Below are 13,684 nucleotides of genomic sequence, written 5' to 3'. Positions count from 1 at the left end.
CATATTGGCAGATATGGCCCCTTCCAGAGAATTCCCTTTCACCTCCAGACTCAGTCTTTGCAATAAAGACCCAGCTGAATGTGTATGTTTCTGGATCACCTGGACAGTCCTGAAACCAGCACAGGAACAAATGGACTCCCTAGATATACGGGCAATGAGTTTAGCTGTAAGTAGCACAGCCATCAGTGGAGAGTCCTCTGTGCTTGTGAAGGTCTTTCAGCAGTTACTATCCAAGTGCAGTGACGGTGGGAATGCCCTTTCTAGGGAAGAACTTAAAAAAGGAGCCCTCAAAGAGCCCCACGCAGAGACTCTGCTGGCATAAACCAGCACAGAGCCACTCTAGCAACTGCGCTACTGAGAGCGGTAATGACGTTTCTCTTTTCTTTCATTCTGTAACTTTACACAAGGTGCCACAGAACAGCAGAACAGTATGGGAGCCACACTTGCCAGCAGAAGTTTAAATTTTTATCAGATCATATCTCCTTTCCTATAATATCTCTGACAGGCTAAAGCTGTCTGCAGAATTTTGCCATGCTGTCTTGGGAAGGATGTTTATCCCCTGGTTCTCCCAATTCCAAAAGTTTCTCCTGTTACTTGATGTCTTGCCTTGCATCTAGTGATGTTTCTTGCCATACAAATTGGCACACCCAATTTAATGTGTCATTGTTGCCAAAGGGCCGTCTTCATAGTTACTCCATTTGTTCACTTTCCACATGAAACAAATGAATCACTGAAAATATCATTCGTATATTCATTTTCCCAGCACATGCAGGGTGTACGGATTGGCTGCAAAATGGTCTTCTGACACCAGCTTGCCATTTTTGCCCAAAGAAGAGTTGCATTTTACATTACACATAGACATACATCTCGTAACACCTCTAGAGGAGGGGATGAGGAACTCTTCCCTTGTTGCAGACCAGAGAGACCTTTTGTGGGCTGCAGACTAACACATACTTCAGTGACGTGAGAATGGACGTGCTGGATAAGACCAAAAGACCATTCAGCTCTTTCTGAATATGCCCAAGAAAATGTAAGAAATGAGAAATATACTATGAGGATTTTATACTATGTATTTTCTCAGATTCCAGCCACCTCTGGTTTAGGGAAAATAGTAATAAATAGCAAATGTTCAGAAGATGGTAATAAGGCATGGACCCGTGGAGGGGGACAAACAAAAGAGAAGTGACATGGTGCAGGTCATTTATAATGAAGACATAGGCTGTGTCCAGCCTTTGGGAAAATAGGTTTTCACACTTGTAATTGACAGTGAAAATGTATTTGAATAAAACAACTTACTAGGGAAATGTTAGTAGCTGAAGGGCAAATCTCTTTGACTGTTACTGTCTCCTCTGGCTACTACAAGACGTGACAGAGGGACGGGAAAGCTTCTTGAGGAGGGGCTGAGCTTTGCTGGATTTAGCATGTAAGAACAGATGTAATGAGCAATGGGTTTCTGTTGTCCTGTGGATGCACATGCGAAGGAAAGGGGGAGAAAGAGAAAGGGAGAAAAGTGAGGTTAGCAGTTGGCATGAATTAGCACGATTCTACTGCCTTTGACATAGCTCTGGCGGAGCTCTCCTGAGTTATCCTGCCTGTGTCACCGACGTATGTAAGAAGCAGAGTTAGTGACTGAGGTTGTATAAAAAGATAACATAACTTTATATGGATAATTGTACAGACTGGTAGTTATAACTGCTGTTTTCTGACAAGGAAGGAGACCCATGCATCCATCAGTTGGTTCAGGGGGATTGCCACCAACTATATATGAGGTCTGACCTTAGGATGTGGTAGGATGCTGGCTTCAGTAGAGCTCTGCCAAGTGTTAAACAGCGAATAAACAGAAGCAGTCATAAATTGACGTTGGAGATTTTGTTCAGATTAGAGTGAATGATCCAAGCTGCTTTTCTGCAGTAGAAATCCTGACTGGCTTGCTTCTGAAATTCCCAGTACTTTGTGAACTGAGGGTGTTGAGACATATAACGACTGAAAGCGATGGGGCAGTGTATCATCTGAATTTGACTGAACGTGAGGAACAATCTCACTCCAGGGTGAAATTCATTCATTCACAGGAAGGTGTGTTGAATTCACTTGTTTTTTTCTGCTTTTAATAGAAAAAGCTGCCATTTATTGATCAGAAAGGAGCATATCACCCTGTTACTCCTTGACATTCCGTAACTCCAGGACACTCAACCATTTCTGCATTAACAAGAACATGCTGAAGAAATATTCCAAAAACAAGACTTTTTGGATTATTTCCCAAAAGCTCCAGATACAATTGTAATGTTCTTCAAGTTATCATGAGCATTGATTTCACCTTAATTTTAAATGGGCCCACTATGACAGTAAAACATTTTAACTTTACTAGGTCAATAGCAATATTTTTACAGAAAACTATCTAATTAACTTGTGTGTTTTCCATTTTCTACTTTAATGGTGATAAATGACATTTCATTCAGGCCAAAATTAACATCATCACAGAATTATGCTGAAGAAACCACTATTTTAACTTTGAACTTAGCTAATTTCTTCTCAATGAGGATGAAACATATTTCTGTCTGAGATACTGGGTCATATCCAAAGTCACATCCATTGAGTTTAAGGGAGGAAAATGCTAACAGTTTTAATGTTCCCATAGTCAATTTGACAGGGGGAAATAACTCATTTTTTATGGGAAAAGGTTGGGTTTGGAGTAAATCTTTGTTTCTGAGTGATGATAAATGAAAGACTGATGTGATGTTCATACTTGATAGTGTTTGGGGAAAATGATGATGCATCTGTCTGTTTGATGGATTCCCATTCTAGCCATAGTTGGCAATATAGAATCCTGGGAATACCACTGCAATTTTTGTTTTCCAAAAATCTTTCCCAGTAAATGATTCTTCATTGTGAGAATGACATATCAAAATTAATCAGGCATGCATGGGAGTACATGTGTGTTTATATGTGTGTATGAAAGCAATTTTGGATTAAAAAAAAAAAGGCAAATTCCTAGCAGACTATAAATCCTGTACTGGTTAAAATTAAATTCTAGGCTCTTTGCCTGCAAGATGGCAAAAAGTACTCAACAAACTGCCTTGAGAAGCACCTTCAAGCCAGAGTTTTCTTCATTCCATGGTGAGGACCATGTTCTGCTGTGCTCTGGTGTGGCAGACCAAAAAGCCAATGAATGTAGCAGTCATCACAGTCACCCTAGGCTATTCATGTTGATTTTAAATTCAAAATATTTTAATCTGTACCTTCAGATTCAAGTAAGCTGTGGGTTATGGAAGATGGGGGAACTAGAAGTTTTGGGAATTTGAAAGGTTTTTGGCAAAAATAAGATGCACAGAAGGATAAAGCAGTTGGAGATTTTCAGACAAGCAATTCGCTGTGTGCTTTGATGAAAACTGTTTGTACTGAAATGATTAACATTGGCAAGTAAATAGTCACTTTTAGATTTCAGGATTAATAGTTGATGGACATGAATGGGAAAAGTCACACCTCCCAGGTCTTTTGCTCCAGGCTTTTGAAGATTTCTTTCATGACCACAAAAGTCAGCACCTACTACCATGACCAGCAGCAGTAATATGGCCTGGTTTCCTCAGCTTTGCATCTGCCGTCAAATGCTCTAATACTCAATAGGGTGTGAGAGCAGAATGAGGTTCTGCATGTTTGGAGGTAGCTGTAAACTGTAGCCCTCCAAACATGCCTCTCTACTATGGTTCCTCTGCCACCTGCTCAGGGGGAGGTGCATACTGCAGCCTTTTCATCCATGTGGTCATTTAGAGCATCTCTCTCTCTCTGAGCCAGCACCGATTTTCAGGAAATTGGTAGAAACATCCTTATGTTAAATTTGGACATTGTTCCAAGCCTAAAATTTGTTAGATTTGAGTAAATAGATATTTAATGTGATTAAATGCACACAAGAAACTTTGTTTTCTCAGAAAGCAGGGTAAATTACAGACCAGCTTTTCAGACAGCATCACTATGTGCATATGCCAGCTTGTTCCAGCTGAGGGTTAGGGCTGTATCTGCTGCCTGCTGAAGGCTTTGATGCTCGATGATAAACCCATCACTGCCAGAGAGGGGGGCAGCCCTGCCCTGGGGACAGCGGAATGCACGCCAACTTTATAACCTCTGATAACACCTTTCTGAGCCTGGGGTAGTTTTTGGACTTTTGTTTGGGATTCAGGGTTGAAAAAACCCTTCTCCCTTGGTGCACCTGCTGCTTAGTGCTTGTGTCCTGTCATTTCGGTTTACTACTAACCTTTTGCCTTCCCCTGCTTTTTTTTTATAAAACCTATGGAACAAATCAGCTAATTGGGAAAGAAGTGACTACTGTGCTGACTCTTACCCATCAATAGCTTTCTTAACAAACTTGGGAATGGAGAACCAGTATTACTGCTGATGGTCCACAAGGAACAAAATAGCTCTGGTTGATATTCAGATCCGCAGCTAAACTAACAGAAGTGACTGTGGGGACAAAACAAGATACTTCCATTTGCAATTTGACTCAACTGATGCAGAGTACTTAGAAAGAAAGAATGCCATTTTAAAGCCACTTCTTAGGCACTAGCAAAATTTAAGCAAAAAATCTTTGTAAGTGATGCGCGGCTCACTGCAAAATCCTTTCACAAGCAAGAGGACATCATTGGGTCAGTGTAAAGGTCCATTACGTGAGCTTTCTGCACCTATTCAGTCACTGTGAAGAGGAGGTGAAAATGACCTGTATCTTGCCTTCTACACCACAGAAGTGAAATTTCCCACTTTTAGATACACATTCCCAAAGGAGGTATTAAGTAATATGATATTCAGAGCAGCAACACTTAACGTTTAAGCCTCGTTGAATTCACAGCTGCTGTGTTAGGCACCTGGTCTTACACACACCAGGCAAGGTGGCTCGGTACCACAGCGCATGTTTCACAGCAGCTGGCATGCTGTGGGGAAAACTGACTTTCCTGGTTAGCAGAAGAAACTGAGGAACAGAGTTTTCTATGTTTTGTCCCCCAGGGCAGGTTTAAAGTCACCACAGGTCAACCAGAAAGTGCCTGTTACCAACTGAGAAGAAGAGTATTTGCATCCTCTTGCTTATAGTTCTCTTTTTTAAAGACCAAGTGGTGGCAGTCCTTTCCGGCGGTGGCTGGAGACCACCCTGAGCAGCACTGGGCTCCTCGGCGTTCAGCCCCGCTGCTGGATAAATGTCCCTCCTGGGTGGCAGAAAGGGAGGTAGGAAAGGGAGAGAAAAGGACTCTGCTGCTGTTAATTTAATGCCTGCTTGCCATTAATCCCTATTCAGAGCAGCCAGGGCTTTTCCTCTCACAGGGAGATTTTGGCAGGCGTGCCCACCTTGTGACAATGGATGGGATGTCACGTTACGTCAGAGACCAGCCCAGTGTTTTTAGGACTTAACTAGCTGTGTGTTTGCATTCACACTGTAGAAATTTAGGCTTAATGGGAATTTCTGGAGTGCCAAAATGTTCCTAAAAAGCTTATTTCAGTAGCCTGATGCACTCTGTTATTGTTAAATACATTGACTATGGTCTGTCTTTTATTGCCTACTAGCTGTCACTCCAGGGAGTTAGAATCATGTAAGAGTCCCATATTGATATGTTTTCAGATAGGTTTAGATGTCATATGAATGGTTACATTATTCCTATTAACTTGAAAGAAATATAAAAATGAGAAACCTTTATCCTCATACATGAGATGCTATTAATTAGGTCAGATATAATCTATTGCCTAATGAGATCCTTTGGAGTTTGGACACAGCTTCTGTTTTATTCAAAGCTTTAGCCACTCACTTCAGTGTATTAAATACAGGTGATTACTGTGATGATATAGGCCTAGAAGTGTCCCCATAACCTGATCAATTCCAGCAGACTGTCTGGAGTGTACCACACCATTATCACTGGCCCATAAAACCAGAACCCAAGCGGTGCAAAGTGTCATGAAAAGATCTGGTTTTATGAATGAGAGGATTGATCAGATTGTGACTGGTTGCAATCTGAATTAACACTATTTATTAAATGCGGAATTTTGTAATGGGAAATAAAGCGGCAGGAGTTTGCAATATACCTCCTTTTCTTCCTTGGGGTTTTACCTAACATTTTTATCACTCTTGTGGACTATATTAAGCAATAATTTATTGTGGACCTGATCCAAAGACCATTTAAGTCATTGAAGGCAATCCCGTGTAATTCAGAGACTACCATTCACTGCAAAGGGCTTTGGATAAGCCCCAGCAGTTATAAAGTCCGTGCTGGAAAAGCTCATCCCACTCTATAGCAGTTCTGTATCAGCGTGACCAGCAAATTAACACCAGAAATTTCAGTTTTTTTCTTTGCTTTGATTAAGACTATCATGTAAATTTTCCCATCTGCACTTCATTAGATATGTTAAGATGAGCAACTGTGATCCCCAGGGTTGACTCTGGGGTGTCATAACAACTACATCCAATGGTCTGCTAAGTGCAAAAGGAGTCGATCCTCCTTTACTCTCTTCAGGCTGCACCTGGAAGGCTGGCATGGATATAGAATTTTTTTCTTCCCATTAAGTAAACCACATACATTCACAGAGACCATTAAAATGGTACTGCTGCGGGTGTTTACAGGATACAAGATGATGTAGAGCTCCTTAAGGTCCTCCACAGGAATTTAAGGCAAACAACCCAAAAAGAAATGTGAATGCTACCCGTGTCTCACTTCAGTGTGCATTCAGATTCTTCACAATAAGAACTAAATTTGCAGAGAGGCTTCCCTATGATTTCTGCTTCAGCACACAAAGCTTTTTCACTCTCAGTTGTATATAGAGGACGGATTGTAAATGCACAGATCCAGCTGTGCTCCATTTTTATAAGGCATGTAAGAGTTTGTGTCTACATAAATTATTAACACAAACCTGTGTGAAAAACCTACACTCTCAAGTGAACTGCACATACAAGTACAAATCACATTTTGAATCCATAGGTCCTTTAAAAAGCCACCTTTTTAAAGTGGATTCTTTTCAACTTGCCATTAATTTGAACAGCATCTACACAGAAGCTATAATCTGTGGAGTTTAATGCCAGAAAAACTTGCAGCTTGGCTTTTTTATCCCCAGCTTTACAGCAGTTAATGAGTGGGTTTTGTCTTGAAAACATCCTTTCTTCATTTCATGACTTATCTACTGTAACCTTTCAAATTCCCTCAATGAAGTAGCATCATTTCCCGAAAGCCGAGACAGGATGCTTAGGGCCAGATTGGCCTCTGTCACTTCCACACAGCCTTGCACAGAGATTGGTGAGGGAGCGATGGGCAGCAGGGAGTGGAGTGGGGAAACCCTACCAGTCCGGAAGAGCACACATACGTTTTCCACTTCAGTGATGCAGAATGATTCTTGCGAGCAACAAAAAGCTGTATTTGGAAAAAAGAAAAAATCCTCTACTCACCATCTTGTATGCAACAGTTTAACAATAAACCATTTCTCTTTACTCTGCTGAAGAAAACACTCTATTTCCATTTACATTATGAGGAAATCACCATTTAAATACTGCGGTGAAAATTCTTTTGTATATCCTATTCATCAACCAAAGATTTGAAATCAACTTGGATTGTTTTTCAGGCTGTTTGTTGAGAAGAAAGCCTCAACAAATCCTGTAACCACTACCATTATATATCTAGATTCTGCTTTTTATAGCCTCTGTAAAAATAAGCTAATCGAAGAAATAATTTTTATTTTAAAGAAACCATTAGTACTGACATACATTAAATCATAAGAAGAATGTCGTTTACTTTTATTTGCTGTTTTATTTTTACACTTTTTCCAGGCACTATGGCTATGCCAGAGATTTAATAGCAAAAGGGAAAAACGTTATTGTGAAAGATGTGATCTGGAACATTACTAGCCCACATACCATGGCCCATGCCTTACTAATGTTTGGTTGAGGCAATGAGGAGACTTAAAATAGTGGTGCAAAAGTAGGAGTGTTAGAGGAAAGCTGGCTAATTTTCTCACAACCTTATTTTTTATTACCCTGACAATCCCTTTGTAAGCAAAAAGTTTAAATAACCATGTTAATTGCATGGATTAGTGCTTGCTACAGCATTTCCCACTAATGATCAGATCTGTCCTAGGCTGTCTCACCATCACTTTAGAGACAGCTCTGCTCACAAGCAGGTGTTTCGTACCATTGAAATGCTCCTTGTCAGATCAGAGCTCTGTTGCCATTCTACCAATAACTTCCCCTACTGTACAGGGAGGTCTGAGCGTGCTACGCCGGCACCTAAGGCTGTCCCTTGAGGAAAGCTTTGAAGGAATCAGGGATGGGTTTAAACCTCAGTCAGGCTCACACTCAAAGTTATATTTGCTTTCTGGTGGACCAGAACATCCCTGAGTCCTGAAAAATGCAGATTGGGATTACATACATTGAGGCCAGGGAGAACCCGGTGATTTGAAATGCACCATTATGGTCCTGGATGAAGACACAGGATGAGCTCAGCTGACTGTGGGAGATCCCCCTGCTCTGAGGCTGCAGAGAGCAAGGATAAACGCTTCCATGTGGGCACAGCAAAGCATTCTCTGAGCTCAGCTGTCAGTCCCAACAGCATCTCGTGGCACAATTTATGCACTGTGTTGGGTAGATTTAACAAAAAACACTTCAGTATCATGATGGTATCTCTGGTACTACACCTGAAGTGCATTTGAAGCCAACCCCATGGCTGAGTCTCATGTCACGTTTTCTTATTATGGTCTTTTTTGCACGAGTTGTTCGCTTGACTCAAGGTGAATTAAGATGACGTCTCTGAGCTGTGGGCACTTGCTGTGTGAGGCAATGCTTCACCACAGCCTCACACGTGGTTTATGTAAATACGATCAGGATTTCTGAAGGGAAAGTGACTTCATCTATTAGCTACAAAGGAGTTCAAGGTCAGCTTTTTAAATGCATAAAAGTTAGGTTTACTCAGTTCTTCTTTGTGTCATTTCATTGGATAGCAAAAAAATATCTTGGATTAAATGCTATAGCAAATAAATATTTAAACCAATTGAAATGTCCAGCAAGTGAAAATAAAAAAGCTAGCCTAGGCTACAAAAAAGTCCTCTGGCCCTTTCCCCACCATATTGCACACTAGTCCTTGTTGAATTGCCTTTTTGATATTTCCACATCTTTTATTCTTCACCACCATCTCTATTCTATTTCCCCTCATCTGCACATCATGCCTAATTCATCATTGGCTGTATTTGCATTCATCCAACAGAGGTCAAGCCCTTAGTCTGCTCCTTGGGACAGAAAGGTTTATCTTTCTTTGGATAGGAGATACATGCACACATTTTTTCTCCAAAAAGAGAACAAACAGAGAACAGAACCTTTAAAAGAATACAGCATTTGGAGGATAACTCCTGACTACTTTGGGCTTTAACTAAAAAACAAAAACAAAACAAAAAAAATTTAAAAACATGTTAATATGATTATGGGAGACTTCTCCTTTTATTGTAGTAGATCTAAATGGAATTAACGTATGACCCTTGAGAGAAGAGTTTGTCACCTACCACGTGGCTACTCACCAGCCTGCCCAGCAAAGCCCAGAAGACTCATTTAAATGTTGTTGTAAGAGATCAGTTGGTTTCAGAGGAGAGGGGCACTAAGCTGAAGGGCAAGCTGCAAGGACCAGATTATGGTCCAGCCAGTGGAAGAGAGCTCTGAGGGGCAAATGATGTTCTTTGTGCGGATGTGTATTTTGCCTGGTGAGCTATATGTAGCACAAAGAGGTGTCTTCGTCAGTAAGACAGTCTATAATCTTGCAGATCTTCATATGTTTCTGCAACATAAAGTTTAATAAATTTAAAAAAAAAAATAATTTTGCTTGTATATGACAGAACTTCAGGGATAGTTTCACATAATATTGCTCAGCACTGTAAATTTGACTGGAAACCTAGCATTTTGTACTGATTCCTACTTCAGTGCTAGAAGAGAGTGAGGTACTTAAGAAGTTTATATACAAATATTAGGTGTGGTGAGTTGACCCTGGCTGGGGGCCAGGTACCCACCAGAGCCGCTCTATCACTCCCCTCCTTCACTAGACAGGGGAGAAAAAGTACAACGAAACGCTTGTAGGTCGAGATAAGGACAAGGAGAGATCACTCACTAATTGTTGTCACGAGCAAAACAGACCAAACTTAGAGAGGGAATTCATCTAATTTATTACTAGGCAAAACAGAGTAGAGGAATGAGAAATAAAATCAAATCTTGAAACACTTCCTCCCACCCCTCCCATCTTCCCGGGCTCAACTTCACGCCCGGCTTCAACCTTCCCCCCCTCAGCGGCACAGGGGGACGGGGAATGGGGGTTACGGTCAGTTCATCACACGGTGTTTCTGCCGCTTCTTCCTCCTCAGGGGGAGGACTCCTCTCATCGTTCCCCTGCTCCAGCATGGAGTCCCTCTTATGGGGTGCAGACCTTCAGGAGCAAACTGCTCCAGCGTGGGGTCCCCCATGGGGTCACAAGTCCTGCCAGCAAACCTGCCCTGGCGTGGGCTCCCCTCTCCACAGGTCCAAAGGTCCTGCCAGGAATTTGCTCCAGCGTGGGCTTCCCACGGGGTCACAGCCTCCTTCAGGTGCCTCCACCTGCTCTGGCATGGGGTCCTCCATGGGCTGCAGGTGGAATCTCTACACCCCCTCATCCTTCCTCCATGGGCTGCAGGGGGACAGCCTGCTTCACCATGGCCTTCACCACAGGCTGCAGGGGGATCTCTGCTCCGGCGCCTGGAGCACCTCCTCCCCCTCCATCTGCACTGACCTTGGTGTCTGCAGAGTTTCTTACATCTTCTCACTCCTCTCTCCAGCTGCAAAAGCTCTCTCTAACTGTTTTTTTATTTTTTTCTTCTTAAATATGTTATCACAGAGGGACTGATTGGCTTGGCTTTGGCCAGCGGCGGGTCCGTCTTGGAGCTGGCTGGCATTGGCTCTATCAGACACAGGGGGAGCTTCTAGCAGCTTCTCACAGAAGCCACCCCTGTAGCCCACCCACTACCAAAACCTTGCCACGCAAACCCAACACAAGGCTTAGAAATCTCTACCCTTGAAAGGACTTCTACAGCATTGGGGAGGCTGTTTATTTCCTTCTAGTTATATACAGGTATGGATTCTCTCCAAAGACCTAGTACCAACTCTAGATACTTCTTTTCTTGCACAAAACCCAGCAGCAAAGAGGAGATACTGGTGGTTAGAGATTTCACCTAAGAAAATGGAGTTTCATCTCATCAGTGAAATATACAGAATTCAGTCTTAACTCCAGAGAGGTTAGAGAGATTTGGGCCTGGGTATCCCACATCCTGATGTTAACTTGTCTCTGGCCATGAATCATGAACCACTGGGCTGAGAGAAAACATGACTAGCCTGTGTCTCCAGTAGGGCCCAATGCTGCAGTGGCTCAAATACACCTATCACTAAAGAAAGCCTCATTTATAACCCATCTCCTGGGACATGGCTTGGATGTTGCATGCATGGAAAGTGGAAGACACTTTATACTGGTGGTAAATGTCCCTACCTCAGCCCATGGGATGGCTGAGTAGGATCTACATCTAGTCTAAAATTGGACATTTCTAAATTTTTCAGTTTGGCAACCAAATATCTTTTGAGTTGTTTTCTTGTGTAACTAACCATTGCATTCTCCACTGTCCAGCACTATTTAAGATGTCAGAAAAGAATAAAGAGAAGCTAATCCGTAACGTTGGAGGCCAAAGCACACAGTTAGCAGGTTAACAGAAGTCTGGGAGGACTGCATTGGACGGACAGTGCAGACACCAAGATGTTTTACTCAGTGTCTAGGGGACAGATCTACAAATATCTATTTTCACGGGCCTCTACTGTTGCCAGTGAGTTATGTTTTCTGTCCATGCATGTCTGGACAGTTTAGTTCAGACACAGAAGAGGATGGACTCCTCCTTGAATTGTTGGACCTCCTGTGAATGAGTTATGTGAGTGAAATGTATGTGCTTACCAGCTCTGCTACAGGGACTGCAGTCACCACTGGATCCTGCCCAAGCAGTAAGTCCAGTTTTCTGAAACTGTCAGACTAAACTGCAGATGTGCAGTGAAGAAGTCCAGGATGGCCAGCCAGAGTCATTGTAGGGTAACTGCCTGGGCTGCTGTATGTCCACACACTCCAGAAAAATATAAGAAATTATACATGTAGACAAAATTGCAAGGTGAAAAAAAAAAAAAAAAGAAATGAAAAGAAATGAAAAGAAATGAAATGAAATGAAATGAAATAAGAAAATGATCAGGCAATAATGAAGGCATTGGCCATGAGCTCTCAAAAAGAGAACTTAGTCATAAGAGCAGTACTGCCAAAATCTGAAGCATTCAGAAAGTGCAAATTACACTTCAACAATTCTGAGTTCAGGTTCAAAATCCTGAAAATTAACAATAGCATCCAGATTTATTTTTTTCCTGCTGGGAGTCTGAGCTCATAGGATGCATGCAAGTCATGTTTCTTAATAGTTGTCCCTCACAACTTCAACCTTGTGTGAGCCGTTTTCATTGACCAACAGTGTCCCCTTGTCATCTGTCACTCAGTCCCAAGAACCAGAAATTAAGAAATGCATTAATCAACCCCAGATTAAGAGTTCTGGAAATGCATCAGCAGACAACTGAGGATCCACAATGCCGGCACCAGGTGTGAAAGGGAAAATGAGGGAACAGTCTCTAGGCTGGCTGGGAGGGAGTCAGGCGGCAGTTGGCTTTGGGACCTCCGTTTTGTGAGGTCAGGCAGGGGTCCCATTTATCACGGTTTAGGATGCTTTATCTAGAGGACTGCGGTTTCAATTTTTACCTGTGCCCTTGCCTCCTTTCCTCTGCGTTAGAGCCTGAGTACATCCCACATGATATTGTGTTACTCCACAGCAATTCAGTAGATCTGAATGTACTTCTGCAGCAGTGGAAGTCTCACAAAGTGCTCCCGTATTATCTAAAATTAAGTTTTCTGTAATCTAGCATGAAAGGATAGACTTCCCCCAAATTGTCTTCACTTTTGATAAAACACCCTTGCAGCTTTCAGAAAGGTGTAGAATAATACAAAATTCACAGCCAGCTCAAAATCAGACACCATTAATAAATACCCATTTTGAGATTGATTTCCCAGAACAGCTAAGAGAGCAACTGTTCCTCCTGGATATTTATGCACAAGGAAACTCTCAAAAGATGGAGAAAGGGATTGGCAAATTGCTGAAGAAGGAATGGATATAGGCAGATTAAATTTGAACTACCCACTTATAACTTTGAAACAATAATATGAGTCCTGGATGTGGCTCATCCTAATGTATGGATCCAGGAGCCAAGTTGACTTGTTTCTGAAGTATGGAGTTTTTTGTTTGTTTTTTTTTTCTTTTCAGCTAAGTGTCACTGACTAATGAAAATATATTGGCACAATACTTGCAGGTTATTGTTCCATGTGGCTGTACTTCTTAGCTGGGAATTTGTAAGCAGGTCATGACTGAAAGCAACATGAATGCACTCAGCTATTCAAATATTCAAAATATATCATGCTATATTTATTGGAAACAAAGTCTGACAAGATTATGTGTATACTAGGAACTGATAATGAAACATTGCATTGCATTGGCATTGGCAGTGTCAGCAACAGAGAAATTACAAACCTTAAATATTTATATAGTAAAATGAAATGCAGCTATTAATGCTTCTAAGAAGCACGCACTGCAGTGCTATAGA

Source organism: Grus americana, chromosome 1 (assembly GCF_028858705.1).
Source record: "Grus americana isolate bGruAme1 chromosome 1, bGruAme1.mat, whole genome shotgun sequence".
NCBI lineage: Eukaryota > Metazoa > Chordata > Aves > Gruiformes > Gruidae > Grus > Grus americana.
The sequence above is the reverse complement of the archived record's forward strand: the minus strand, read 5'-3'. Positions refer to the sequence as shown.